Source organism: Piliocolobus tephrosceles, chromosome 7 (assembly GCF_002776525.5).
Source record: "Piliocolobus tephrosceles isolate RC106 chromosome 7, ASM277652v3, whole genome shotgun sequence".
Classification (NCBI taxonomy): domain Eukaryota; kingdom Metazoa; phylum Chordata; class Mammalia; order Primates; family Cercopithecidae; genus Piliocolobus; species Piliocolobus tephrosceles.
In genome coordinates, this window is record NC_045440.1 from 54,702,691 (window position 1) to 54,718,137 (window position 15,447).

The 15,447-nt window shown below is 42.5% G+C and overlaps 1 protein-coding gene and 1 non-coding gene across 6 annotated transcripts in view; both read left to right on the forward strand.

Annotated features, from left to right (window-relative positions):
* The window catches only part of RGS20 (regulator of G protein signaling 20), a 106,666-nt gene that overhangs the window by 53,568 nt on the left and 37,651 nt on the right, over window positions 1-15,447 (forward strand). The gene's annotated exons all lie outside the window — the stretch shown is intronic.
* LOC111521098 lies at window positions 11,585-11,688 on the forward strand. Its single transcript, XR_002724868.1, has one exon. It is a non-coding gene; the product is annotated as a U6 spliceosomal RNA (small nuclear RNA).

Consider the following 15,447-nt stretch of genomic DNA (forward strand, 5'->3'; position numbering starts at 1 on the left):
CTGCAATTTTCTTGAGAATGCCACTGTTTGCTGGGATAAGCAAAGCTCTTAATAAAGATTTCAATCAGTACTTACAAAATGCTCCTTCGTTGTTGGCTGACGTTAGGAAAGAACAAATAAAAACATACGTAATTTATTAATTTCCTTCAGATCAAACTTTCTTCTTTCTAATACTTCCCAAAAGGCCATTGTAAAAGTTGAGTTATATAGGATGTTCATTTAGTAATGGCAGAAGAGAAGAGAAAGACACTCTTATTATAGTCTTAAAGCCTTCACTGGCTTAAAACCTCCTGGGGCTTACACATTTGGCAATGGCTATATAAACAAAAGTGTAAAGATTTCCATGATAAGTCACTGAAAAACAGATGGTAAGATGCTTAAGTGGTTTTTTAAAAGATGAGGACATCTGTAAGCATCCATCTGGAAGTAATTATAATTCAAAAGTCTTTTGTTACTATTAAGCTTCCAGTTGACTTCCCCTACTAGAAAACAATGGACCAGCTTTTTCTTAAAATAGTCAGACAATAAAACCCAAATAGACAATAAAACCAAAAGACAGAAAATTTTGAAAACCCACAGATTTGCCTGGAGGCAAAGTTTAGAATTTCCACAAAAATCCACCAGCTTCGAAACTGTTAGCTTTCTGTATCAAATGTAGTGGAAAATAGAGCTTTGATTTTATTTTTTGGTCTATTTGTGCTGAAGTCAGTGCAAGTAATTCTAGCTCTTCATTAATATTTCATGAGCCACAGTGAGATGGACTTTTGTCTGGTGATGACTACACTGCAGGATAATAGGCCAGCGTCCTCTCAAACTTAGAATCGCCTCATCTCAGCATCCTACTAAACAGAACATCACTGTTGACCAGCATTCAGCTTACGTCTCGCTGCTAATAGTAACAGGGCCTGTTTGTGACTTCAGCAGCATCTGGTGATCCGGTGTTACATGACTCAGAGAAAGCCACATTCCCCTGTTGCTATTTTCAGGTAGGCAGCTAAACCCAAGGAGAGTTTAGCATGGATTCGGCAGGTCTGTTTTTCTAACCTCATTGTGTAAATTCTTGAATGAGAATCTGGCGAGCAGCCAAAAAAAGACTTCCTCTGAACTCATCCTCCTCGAAGCCAAGCATCTTCAGAAACTCTTTCCTTCAGGTTCTGGAAGCCTAGAACCCTTCATATGAGATTTGTCCCTCTCTCCAACACATTTTATGCCTCCTGTCCCCAGCCAAATGGCTTTTCCATGCTTTTCCTCCTCCCCTTCATTCGACTTCCAGTTCTGTCTGAAGTCAGAGACATGCATGGGGCTGAGAGGGGCCTGGATCACAGGTTCCCCCTCCTCCACCCACAAGTGAGCATCCAACTTTAAGACCAAGTATTTAAGACCAGAGGACCCTACAAAAAACTCACTGAGGCCAGGCGCGGTGGTTCATGCCTGTAATCCCAGCACTTTGGGAGGCCGAGGCAGGCGGATCACGAGGTCAGGAGTTCTGAGACCATCCTGGCTAACATGGTGAAACCCAGTCTCTACTAAAAATGCAAAAAATTAGCCAAGCATGATGGCATGTGCCTATAGTCCTAACTACTCGAAAGGCTAAAGCAGGAGAATCACTTGAACCCAGGAGGCGGAGGTTGCAGTGAGCCAAGATGGCACCACTGCACTCCAGCCTGGGTGACAGAGCAAGATTCCATCTCAAAAAAAGAAAAAACAACTCACTCAATGCTCTGCTACTTTGCTATCGAGTGGTCCCTAAGTGTGCTGGCAAATGTGGTATCTGTGGAAAATCATCCTGCATCCAAGGCAAGATAGTATTAGAGAAAGATTTCCCAGGCAGGGGAAACTTAGAAGGCAGGACGACCAAGAGGAGGTAAAATTAGGAGTGAATTGAAACACATTGTGTTAAATACTCAGAAACGTTACAGCAGAGAACAAGGAAATGAGAGTGTCTCTTGAGGCTGCAGTACAGGAGGATATTCCTGGAATGCTTTTCTTTTTTTTTTTTTTTTTTTTTTTTTTTTTTTTTTTGAGACGGAGTCTCGCTCTGCCGCCCAGGCTGGAGTGCTGTGGCCGGATCTCAGCTCACTGCTAACTCCACCTCCTGGGTTCACGCCATTCTCCTGCCTCAGCCTCCCGAGTAGCTGGGACTACAGGCGACCGCCACCTCGCTAGGCTAATTTTTTGTATTTTTTAGTAGAGACGGGGTTTCACCGTGTTAGCCAGGATGGTCTCGATCTCCTGACCTCGTGATCCGCCCGTCTCAGCCTCCCAAAGTGCTGGGATTACAGGCTTGAGCCACCGCGCCCGGCCTGGAATGCTTTTCATGCACCTTGGAACCACAGTCAGTGGGAGCTCAGAAAACAGTGCAATTGAAATGAATGAGGCTCATGAGGAAAGGCGGTTTGTTCTTAATGTGGAACAGCAACAAAGACCCGATCATTTGAACAGGCTCAAAAAAGTACTGGGAGAGATATGTATAGGGCACAACTGAGGGACTAAGATAAAATTATAGCATCCCAGTGCAATGCAAGGGGAAGGCTTACAGCTGAGAGTTAGGAGGGAGACTCCCTTGTTTTTGTCCATCTGCTATAGTCGGTATATTGGGGATTACCAAAGCTGTAAAATCCCAGACATAGCTCTCTGGCTTCACGTTCCACCCCATTTTAATGTCATTAGTCATTTCTTCAATGCGAAAATAGAAAGAGGGCCAAATGTCCCATCAATTAACTCTGTAGCATATCGTAACAAAAATCTGGGAGGAGCGTTGGAACTAAGTGGCCAGATGGGTTGGTGTCGGAGCTGTCTTCACAATTGGTCCCATTCTTCCTTATCTCAGATAACAAAGCACGCAGATTCCTCCTGCTTGTGAACCATGTTTTTTTCTGAAGCATTTGATGTTTTCTATGTTTTGATAGCCTTCCTGTATCTATTAAGATTTAAAGAATCTTGACTGGGCGCCGTGGCTTACGCCTGTAATCTCAGCACTTTGAGAGGCCGAGGCAGGCGGATCACGAGGTCAGGAGTTCGAGACCAGCCTGGCCAGCATGGTGAAACCTGTTTCTACTAAAAATATAAAAATTAGCTTGGCATGGTGGTGCGAGCCTGTAATCTCAGCTACTTGGGAGGCTGAGGCAGAAGAATTGCTTGAACCTGGGAGGCTGAGGTTGCAGTGAGCCGAGATTGCCCCATTGTACTCCAGCTCTGGGTGACAGAGTAAGACTCCATCTCAGAAAAAAAAAAAATTTTAAAGAATCTTTCCAAAATATTTAAAGAGTAAGAGAGACACTCTTGGGGATGGGGAGTGGCAGGGCAGGTAACGAGTCTCCTGGGAGGCCAGAGGCCAGGCTAACAGGCTCCTGCATCTCATAGCTTCTTAGGATCCCCGAAAATGAATGGCAAGCTTATGCTTTGCATTTTAGAGGGGTAGGAAATGAGGGGCCAAAAGATTTAACCAGGATACAGATTAAGTTTGAAGGTCATTACTGGCTACCGTGTCTAAGGGTAAGGTTTGGGATTCCTGCCTTTGGGTCATTGTGGAGCCATTAAAGGTAGGGGGTACTGTCACCCTGATCCTGAAATACAACACCAGTCCGGAAAAACATCCATCTAGAAGTGCATTCTGTAGGGTAGAGTCTCGGGTTCAATGAAGTTATGAGGCGGGTGGTGAAAGGTCAAAGCTGCCTGACCCATTCATGATGCTTAACAGAGAGCAGTCCATCTGAAGATGGTTGACACTGAAACTATTGAAAACGGCATATGCATATGGAAAGAAAAGATGGAAAATGTTGGGAGATGGGATAATGGGTGATTTTATTTAACTCTTAGAAATTTTCTTTATAGAACCTTGAAAGCAACGAATAAAGGCAGGCACATGCAGACAAGGCAGCTATGGAAAGGAAGTCATGAAAGTCAGAAGCAATAGTTGGAATAAAGCAATAGATAAAGGAGATACAGAAAAGTAAAACACTGGACTTGCCGAGCTACTAAAACTTATAAACTTATAAAGACTACTTCTGGCAGTGGTGATTCATGCCTGTAATTCCAGCACTTTGGGTACCCAAGTTGAGTTGATCACTTGAGCCCAAGAATTTGAGACCAGCCTGGGTCACATGGTAAAACCCCATCTCTATTAATAATACAAAAATTTGCCAGGCATGCTGGCAGGTACCTGTAATCCCAGCTACTCAGGAGGCTGAGCCAGGAGAATCTCTTGAACCTGGGAGGCAGAGGTTGCAGTGAGCTGAGATCATGCCGTTGCACTCCAGCCTGGGCAACAAGAGTGAAACTCTGTCTCAAAAATTTAAAAAATTAGCTGGGTGCAGTGGCTCACACCTGTGGTCCCAGCTACGCAGGAGGCTGAGGTGGGAGGATCACCTGAGGCCCAGGAGGTGAAGGTAGCTGTGATCTATAATTGCACCAGCGCACTCCAGCCCGGGTGACAGAGTGAGACCCTATCTCAAGATAAATAAATAAATAAATAAATAAATAAATAAATAAATAAACTATTATATCAACACAGATAGTTATAAAGCAGCATTCAAAATCATATATACACTCTCTTATAATCATGTAAATAATTTTGTGAACAAAGGGAAGGAAATGCAAAATAAAATTTTAAATATTGGCATGATGGATTTACGGCATGTTATTCTTTTTAAAAATATACTTGGTAACAGTTGTTGAGCATTTAATAATTCCAGGCACTATGTGAGGATTTTACATGAATTATCGTATATATTCCTCCCAGCAACCCCATAAGCCTGGTACTATTATTTTCCTGATTTGACACGGAGAAGTTGGGGTGACCTGCCTGTGGTCATAGAGGTAGTGGTGGTACTGGGTCCATTTGATTCTGAGTACTCTATTATCCAGTATGAGTATATTATCCATATACCTTTTTTTTTTTTTTTGAGACAGGGTCTTGCTCTGTGACCCAGGCTGGAGTGCAGTGGTGTTATCTCAATTCACTGTAGCCTCTGCCTTCCAGGCTCTAGCAATCCTCCAGCCTCAGCCTCCCAAATACCTGGGACTGCAAGTGTGCGCCACCATATCTGGCTAATTTGTTGTTGTCGTTGTTGTTGTTGTTGAGACAGGGTCTCCCTGTATTGCCCAGGCTAGTCTCAAACTCCTAGGCTGAAGTGATGCACCCATGGCCTTGGTCTCCCAAAGTGCTGGGATTACACAGCTGTGGGCCACCACACCCAGCCCATTATGCTATTTTTCAAAAGGCTGCTATTATAATAGTGTACAGGTAGATATTTAAATGCATGCTTATATTAAAAATTTGGATATTAATGTTCCTATGGCAGAATGATATCATAGTCCTGGCTCTTGATATTGGAGGTTTCTTGCTTCTGGTAGAGAAGTAACATTACAGAAAGTAGCAATACAGAGGGAAGGAATTGTTATGTGAATAATGATGAGCCATGTCTGAGAATGGATTAAATGCGTGTGATACACTTGTCTTTGACAACTTTTGACTGATGTGGAAGGACAGAGGTGATGGAAACTCAGCAGTTAGAGGAAGGAAAATGTCTGCTGGGTGTGTATTCTCTCTCTTTCCTTCTAGAGTCCTTTGTATCTAGAGTGTCTGAGACTGGGGAAATGAAGGTGACCAGTAGACAGTTGAAGAGAGAAGGGACAAGTGCCTTCCTGGGCTGGGTTCATACATTTTATTAAATTCCCAGATATGTTATCAGACAGAAAGGGTAAAGATACACTGAGTCATGAGGTGAAACACAGAGGGATACATTATTAGTTCTCTAATCATTCATCACGTATGTGTTAAATACCTTTACACAAAACAGAATCAGTCAAAGCATTATTAGGAACATGAAGAAAGCCATGTAGCCAGCAAAAGTCCACATGCCCTGGTACCAGCAAGAGCACAAAGCTGGTATTTGAGGGGCTCTTGCTTCAGGCTATGAGCCAAAAAAGATTACCAAGACCCTCCACCAAGGAAGAGGTACACATAGCAGATAATATATGAAAAGATGCTCAACATTGTCAGTCAAGAGGGAAATGCAAATTAAACTCACTATGAGCTGCCACTTATGCCTATTAAAATCACCAGGAAAAAAAAAATCTGACAATTCATCTACTGACGAGGATGTGGAACAATTGAAACTCTCATTCATTGCTGGTGGGAATAGAAAAAAGATACAGCTCCTTTGAAAGACAAGTTGGCATGTTCTTAGAAAGCGAATAAACATGCACTTACTCTGTGACCCAGTGAGTATTTACCCAAGAGAAATGAAAACATACACCCGCACAAAAATCTCTGCACAAATGTTTATAGAAGCTTTATTCATAAGCACCCAAAACAGGAAATAACAAAAATGTCCATCAGTAGGTGCCTGGATAAACAGTTATAAGCATATAGTTGAGTACTACTCAGCAATAAACAAGAATGAACTACTGATACACACAACCAGGTAAATTGCAAAAGCACTACGCTAAGTAAAAGAAGCCCAGACTCCAAACAATGGCATGCCACATGATTTAATTTGTATGATATTTTGAAAAAGGCAAAACTATCAAATCAATCTACAAAGTAATAATATATTTAAAAATGTTAAAATCATACAGGCCACATTTTCTGATCAAAATGTAAAGAAACATATAAACTAGTCAGGCTAGTCAAGAAATTAAAAATAAACTTCTAAAAGGCTGTGGATAAAAAATCTGAGCATCAGTTAGATCTGAGGTATTTGGAAATAAAAATAGTGCTATATAGCAAAACTCAATGGATATGATCAAAGCAGTAATCAGATAAAAATTTATACTTTTAAACCCACTTATTAAAAACCAGCAGTGACTGAACATAAATGAACTAAAACTTTAGTGTGAGAGGCCAGGAGAAAACGAAGTCATTTTTTAAAAAGTAGATAAAGAATAATGAAAATGAAACAGAAATTAATGAAATTTACAGTTAACAGAAAGCAAAATTGATCCATAAAGCCTAAAGCCAGTTCTTTGGAAAACAGAACTACAGACTAACCTTTGACAAATCTGATTCAGATAAGAGGACAGAAAAGCCCAAACCGTCAGAAATGAGTTATGGTGCATAACCGGATCAAGACTTTTTTACACAAAAACCAAATAACATGTACAAGTTTAATGCCAATGTATTTGAAAATCTTACGTAAGATAGACACTTTTCTGAAAAAATTTATATTTAAAATATTGAGTCATATGGTAGTAGAAGATCCTAAACTACATAGAAAAAATCGAAAAGGTGTTATGAGATTTGTCCCTAAGAAAGGCATCAGGGCCTGGCCAGGCACGGTGGCTCATTGCCTGTAATCCCAGCACTTTGGGAGGCTGAGGTGGGCGGATCACTTGAGGTCAGGAGTTCGAGACCAGCCTGACCAACATAACGTGGGGAAACTCCATGTCTACTAAAAATACAAAAAAAATTAGCTGGGCATGGTGGTGCGCGCCTGTAATCCCAGCTACTCGGAGACTGAGGCATGAGAATCGCTGGAACCCGGGAGGTGGAAGTTGCAATGAGCCGAGATCGGGCCACTGCACTCCAGCTTGGGTGATGGAGTGAGACTCTGTCTCAAAAAATACATAGAAATAAAAAGATGGGGCCGGGCGCAGTGGCTCAAGCCTGTAATCCCAGCACTTCAGGAGGCCGAGATGGGCGGATCACAAGGTCAGGAGATCGAAATCATCCTGGCTAACATGGTGAAACCCCGTCTCTACTAAAAAAAATACGAAAAACTAGCCGGGCGAGGTGGCGGGTGCCTGTAGTCCCAGCTACTTGGGAGGCTGAGGCAGGAGAATGGCATAAACCCGGGAGGCGGAGCTTGCAGTGAGCTGAGATCGCGCCACTGCACTCCAGGCCGGGTGACAGAGTGAGACTCCATCTCAAAAAAATAAATAAATAAAAAAAAAATAAAAAGATGGAAATTTTCCAGCTTTGTTTTAAAAGGCAGAAAAATAAGACTAGACAAGGATGGCCAAAAAAAGGAAAATTAATGAAGGGAGATCCTATTCATAATAGGAACGTAAATCACAAAACTGCAAATTCCTATGCATAGGAATAACCACATAGCAAACATTTATTGAGTGCTATGTGTTGCAAGCACAATTGAAGTGCTTCACTGGTATCGCCTCATTTAATCTTCACCTCCAGGATACTCAGTATCCCAGTTCTATTGACGAAGGAACCAAGACTCAAAGAGATGGAATAACTTCCCCAGGATCATGCAGCTAATCAACAATGGAGTTGAGATTTAAGCCAAATTCCCCAGTCCTCACAGTGGATACAGTTAATCTTGTTTTTTTTTTTTTTTTTTTTTGCCAATTTTATAGGTAAAAATATCAAAAAAAGATACCTAGTTTTAATTTGCATCTCTTTGTTTTACATGATTTCCTGCCACATAAGTTTTAATATTTATTCTTGAATCACATTTAACTTCAATTTTGCATCTTCAGTATTTATGAAATCTTTCATTAGTTACATTCTCTCAGATGAATTCATCCCACTGGCTTCCGGCTACTGTTCGTCTGTCTATTCTAATACTTCATTGAGAATACCAATATTTTTCTAAATTTACTTTTGATAAAACTGAACATTTTTCCATAGGTGATTTTATTTGTGTGTGTGTGTGTGTGTATGTAGTGTGTGTGTGTGTGTGTGTTTGTATACGTGATTTCTTCATCTATTATTTTTTCATTTATTAGTGAGTAAAATGTTTTTAAAAAAAAACGTATCAACTATTAGGTTACCCTGAAGTATGATTTGTATAGGAAAAGTAGGATAAAAACTTGATTCCTTCCCCTTATTTATCACTTTTCAAAATTGTTCCCTATCATTGTCTAAATGTAGTCAGTGAGTTTTTTTAGTACCGTTATGAATTCATAGTTTTTCACAATTTTATGTGTTTCAATGCACTGCAATTCATATACTTTTTTTTTGAGGTGGAGTCTTGCTCTGTTGCCCAGACTGGAGTGCAGTGGTGCAAACTCAGTTCACTGCAACCTCCGCCTCCTGGGTTCAAGTGATTCTCCTGCCTCAGCCTCCCAAGTAGCTAGGACTACAGGCACATGCCACCACACCCGGCTAATTTTCGTATTTTTAGTAGAGACGGGGTTTCACCATGTTGGCCAGACTAGTCTCGAACTCCTGACCTCAGGTGATCCACCCGCCTCGGCCTCCCAACGTCTGCTGGGATTATAGGCATGAGCCACCATGCCCAGCCTCAACAGACCTTTTCTTACCACCTAGTCTGCTAAGCACAGAAGTTCTGCCCTTTGCCTATGCTTAGCTTTGGAGTGAGGGCTGATACTACCTGAGAAAGAATAAGAAAACTCCTTACCATGTTGTTAGATTCTCCATAGATTGTCTCCTTTTCTACATCTGTTTGCATTTATTGAATAAATGATCTTGATATACTCACACACTGTACAAGCAAATCATTACTATATAATCAAAGCATTTGTGTTGTGCCTTTGCCATTTCTTAGATACTGAACTGTTGGGACTGTTAGAAGTTGGAGAAAACCTAATTCATACTTGTGTCATCAGTAGATCCACATGTGCTAATGTGGAAAGAGCCTCAAGCTACCCTGTGAGGTAAAGAAAGAGAGGCACAGAACAGTGGTATACCATGCTTCCATTTTCTTAAAAATGCCTATGTATAGATAGATATCTGGAAAGGCATACAGAAAAACAAATGATGGCGCTTTCCTCTAGGACACAGCTGTCACTATAAACCCGTCAGTGTTGTATGGTTTTTCTTATCATGTGCAGGTGCTATTCTCATATTTTAACATGACTTTAAAAAGTATATATATGTATACATATATATATTTTGTTTGTTTGTTTTTTTGAGACGGAGTTTTGCTCTTGTCTCCCAGGCTGGAGTACAGTGGTGCGATCTCAGCTCACTGTGACTTCCGCCTCCAGGGTTCAAGCAGTTCTCCTGCCTCAGCCTCCCAAGTAGCTGGAATTACAGGCACCTGCCACCACGCCTGGCTAATTTTTGTATTTTTGGTAGAGATGGGGTTTCTCCATGTTGGTCAGGCTGGTATCAAACTTCTGACCTCAGATGATCCACCTGCCTCGGGCTCCCAAAGTACTGGGATTACAGACATAAGCCACCATGCCCGGCCTAAAAATAATATTAATAAATTATCACAGCTGAGTTAGTCAACTCAGCTGCAGATTAAAGTGCCCAGTCACCCAGTGCACTTGACAGTTCTGGACAGAAGCATTAAAGTGGCTTCACAGGAGCTCCTATTCCTCACTCCACATTAAACATTGCTATGGGTTGAATTGTGTCCCCCCAGAATATATGTTGAAGTTCTAACCGTGATGCCTGTGAATTTCACCTTATTTGGAAACAGAGTCTTTGCATACACCACCACATCTGGCTAACCAAGTGAAGATGAGGCCAAACTGGATAAAGGTGGGCCTGAAATCCCCACGACTGGTGACCTTATAAGGAGGGAGACCTTCAAAGACCCAGGCAGACATAGAGGGAAGAAGGGCAAGTGGCAAAGAAGGCAGAGGTTGGGTTTCTTTTGCCACAGAGGTTGCCAGAAGAGGCGAGGAAGAATTCTCCCCTAGAACCTTCAGAGGCGGGCGTCTGGCCCTGCTGACGGTTTGGTTTTGAACTTTTAGCCTCCAGAACCGTGCAAGAATGAATTTCCGTTGTTTTAAGCCATCCAGTTTGTGGTAGTTTGTTACAGCAGCTCTAGGAAACTAATCCAGATGTTAAAGTTTATTCTTACACAGAAATTGAGGTTTCTAATAAAAGGTGTGTGGATGTGGCTACTTTGATCACTCACTGGGCTCTGGCATCAATACTTCTGGCCTTGGCTATATTTTCGTTTTTCTTTCTCTTTTTTTCCTTTTCCTTCTTTTTCTTTTCTCTTTTTTCCTCTCTCTCTCTCTCTCTTTTTTTTGAAACAGGGTCCCGCTCTGTCACCCAGGCTGGAGGACAGTGGCTCCATCATGGCTCACTGCAGCCTCAAATTCCTGGGCTCAAGTGATCCTCCTGTCTCAGCCTACTGAGTAACTAGTACTATAGGCATGCACCACCACATCTGGCTAATTTTTTAATGTTTGTAGAGATGGAGTCTTGCTATGTTGCCTGGGCTGGTCTTGAATTCCTGGCCTCAAGTGATCCTCCCACCTTGGCCTCCCAAGGAGCTGGGATTGCAGGCCCTTCTTCGTTCTTTCATGCCAATCCAATTTTAGGTTCTTAGCCTTGGTACTTTGGGTCCACTGTGGATTCCCCTATTCTCTCCTTCATTCTCTTCCTATTTTTGATCTGATCCCTTACAGATCTCCCTTCATGTCCCTGCCCCCAGACTGTAATTGGTGATATTTGCTGTCACCTCTTACCCATTCTTGTGCACGAGATAATCTTAATTTCTTTATGTAGTTCACTAATTTAACAAGCCGGACTGAACTGAGTGTAAACAGGCAGTGAATTTCTTCTCCTATCACCACATTCAAACAGTATCGGTTTTCCCCTCCTCTCCCCTCAACCTTATCTTATGCAGATTCTAGAGTTTTTCAGGTCGATGTCAGTATTAGAACAGTCTCATTTTCAGGCGTTAAAAAAATTCAGTGCTCACTTCGGCAGCACTATACTAAAACTGGAACAATACAGAGAAATTAGCATGACCCTTGCGCAAGGATGACGTGCAAATTTGTGAAGCATTCCATAAAAAGAAAAAAAAAGCAACAAATTGTTTTTTAATGTTTAGTCCCGGCCAGGCGCGGTGGCTCATGCCTGTAATTCCAGCACTTTGGGAGGGATCGCTTGAGGTCAGGAGTTTTAGACTAGCCTGGCCAAGTTTTAGACTAGCATGGTGAAACTCTGTCTCTACTAAAAATACAAAAATTAGCTGGGTGTGGTGATGCACACCTGTAATCCCAGCTACTCGGGAGGCTGAGGCAGAAGAATCACTTGAACCTGGGAGGCTGAGGTTGCAGTGAGCCGAGATCGCACCACTGCATGTCCAGCCTGGGCAATGGAGCGTGACTCTGTCTCAAAAACAAAACCAAAAAAAAGGTCAGTCCCCTTGAAATCAAACTTTAGTGCCCTCCATTTCAGTTTCCCCTCACCCAGCTGTGGCTTCTCCAGAGGTCGGGCAGACCAACAGTGGCAGGGGAGAGGAGGAGAGCCCTTCCGGTTCCTCTCTGCTTTCTCTCCTTTCCTAGCTCCGCTGCCGTGGATGCAGCACTGCTAAAGACAGAGGTGGTGTTGATCAGTGGGAATTCAGACCAGTCTTCCCCTACAGGGATCTCCCCACTGCTGCCTGACCTCTTCAGCTTTGCTACCAGTCATACAGCCCTAGGGTCCTCCTCCCCAATCCAACAGTTTTGCACAGGATCCTTCAAGAAGATTCAAGCTTGGCTCCCTTCCATGTCTCCCATGGAAAAACTCACCCATCCACGCAGCTGGTTGCTTCCCTTTTCCCTAGACCTGGCTGTTCCAACCGGCCCTTCCCATTCGGTCTCAGGCAGTCCGGAGGGAAGCTGCAGTCTCTGTACCTCTCCAACTCTGCCAGGTTCTCCCCAGGAGTCTTCTGCATCATCTGAGGACCAGGACAGGGCTGGTGCCTGAGTTTCTTTCTTTTTTAAAAATGTGTTTGGAATTGGAGTCTCACTATGCTGTCCAGCCTGGTCTCGAACTCCTGGCCTCAATCAAGCCTCTCAAGTAGGTGTGGTTATAGGCATGAACCACCCCACCTGACATTTTTACTGATATATTTTACAGTATTTTATCGAATTCTAGATTCACTATTGTTTCTTGTATTCTATACTTACCCTTGGGGTCTACTTTTCTTGGTTAAATATACTTTAATAATTTTCTTTCCGAGAGTCCTCATCTGAGGACTGTGGTTCAAGTCGTCTCTTCTGGCATGCTCCCCCAGGATCTCTTCTGTCTCCAATAGATGGTGGGAGAGAAAGGAGCAGACATGCTACTGGGCGCTCTCTACTACAAATTTCCTTTGGTGAAATCTGTTTATCTCTAAAGTATTCTCAAGATTATCAGTATGTGATTTCCATTAATTCTCCTACTAAGTTTTACATAGAAGTGTGAGAAGCTCTCTTTAGAATATGTGGGCACACATCACTCACAGTCCTTGCCTTTGGAGACTCAGAGACTTTGGAAACCCTGATATGACAGGAAACATTCCATTTAGTGTCCTATTATAGTAACCCTCCCTGGCTACATAATGTTCATCTAACTTTTCTAATCACTTTCAAAAGATTCCTGCATTCAGTCAAGTACTTAAGTACACAAGTACTCAAGCTCCATTTTTTTTTTTTTTTCTTTGAGACAGGGTCTCACTCTGTTGCCCAGGCTAACTGCGGTGGTATGACCACAGCTCACTGCCGTCTCCACCTCCTGGGCTCAAGTGATCCTCCCACCTCAACCTCCTGAAGAGCTGGGAATACAGGCATGTACCACAAAGTCCAGCTAATTTATTTATTTTTCATAGATACAAGGTTTCACTGTGTTGCCCAGGATGGTCTCAAACTCCTGACCTCAAGTGATCCATCTGCCTCAGCCTCCCAAAGTGCTGGGATTACAGGCATGAGCCACTGTACCCAGCCTAAGACCCATTTTTGCAGACAGTACTTAATTAAATTTACTAACGTATTTTATCGAATTCTAGATTTACTATTGTTTCTTGTATTCCATGCTTCCCCTGGGGACCTACTTTTCTTGATAAAATATGCTTTAATAATTTTTTTGCAACGGTCTGTGAGAGAGAAGCTCTCTGAGTCTTATCTCAGAGGAAGATATTATCTGTTTTCTTCTGGGATCTGTTGTTGCTGAAGAGAAGTATGGTTGTTGGCCTAATTATCATTCTTTTGTAGGAAACTTTTTTCTCTGGTAGCTTCTTAAATTATCTGTCAATTCCTGATGTTTTAAAGTTTACCATGGTTTTTCTAGTAGTGGATTTTTGTTTATTTGTCCTGCTTTGTAAAGAGAGAGACTTTCTCAGTGTCTAGTCAATTTATGTTGCTATAACAGAATTCCATTGGCTGAGTGGCTCAAACGACCAAATTTGTTTCTCACAGTTCTGGAGGCTGGGAAGTCCAAGATCAAGGCACTGGCAGATAGGTGTCTGGTGAGGGCTGCTTCCTGGTTGCCAGAAACCAGAAACTGTCTTCTCACCACACCCTCACAGGGTGGATAAAGAGGGAAAGAGCTCTGTGAAGCCTCTTTTATAAGGACACGAATCCCTTTCATAAAGGCCCCATTCTCATGACCTAATCACTCCCTAGGGCCCCACTTCCAAATATCATCACCTTGGGGCTTCAGTTAATGAATTTTGTGGTAGACATAAACATTCAGTCTATAGCAGTGAGGATTTGTGTTTTTTTCAATTCCGGAAATTCTCAGAACACCTACTTTCTTTTTGTTTGGTTGTGTTTGTTTTTGTTTTTTGAGATGGAATTTCACTCTTGTTGCCCAAGCTGGAGTGCAGTGGTGCGATCTCAGCTCATTGCAACCTCTGCCTCCTGGGTTCAAGTGATTCTCCTGCCTCAGCTTCCTGAATAGCTAGGATTACAGGCACACACCACCACACCCAACTAATTTTTTGTATTTTTAGTAGAGACAGGGTTTCACCGTGTTGGCCAGGCTGGTCTGGAACTCCTGACCTCAGGTGATCCGCCTGCCTCTGCCTCCCAAAATGCAGGAATTACAGGCATGAGTCACCATGCCCAGCCTCCTACTTTCTTTTTAACTGTTATTTCCCCATCATTATCTCCATTTTCCTTATATTGAAACTCCTGTTAAATGTACATTGAAACTGGTAACTCTACACTCCCTTACTCTTTTACCTTTAAACAGCATTAAGATAAAATTTACATATCATAAAGTTTACTCGTTTAAAGAGCACAGGCCAGGCACAGTGGTTCATACCCGTTATCCCAGCATTTTGGGAGTCAAGGCAGGAGGATCACTTGAGCCCAGGAGTTGGAGACTGCAGTGAGCTATGATCACACCACTGCACTCCAGTCTGGGTGACAGAGGCTGACTCTGTCTCAGTCAGTCACAATCAGTAGTTTTTAGTATACTTACAGAGTTGTGCAGCCATCATCATAATCTAATTTTAGGACATCTTCATCAAAAGAAACCTTGTACCCATTAGTAGTCATTAGCAACAATCACCGCTATCTAATTCCTGAATATTTTCTTTTTGAGATGAAGTCTCGCTCTATCGCCCAGGCTGGAGTGCAGTGGCGTAATTTTGGCTCACTGCAACCTCTGCCTCCTGGGTTCAAGCAGTTCTCCTGCCTCAGCCTCCTGAGTAGTTGAGATTACAGGTGTGCGCCACCACACCCAGTTAATTTTTGTATTTTTAGTAAAGACAGGGTTTCACCATGTTGGTTGGGCTGGTCTCGAACTCCTGACCTTGTGATCCACCCACCTCGGCCTCCCAAAGTGCTGGAATTACAGGCATG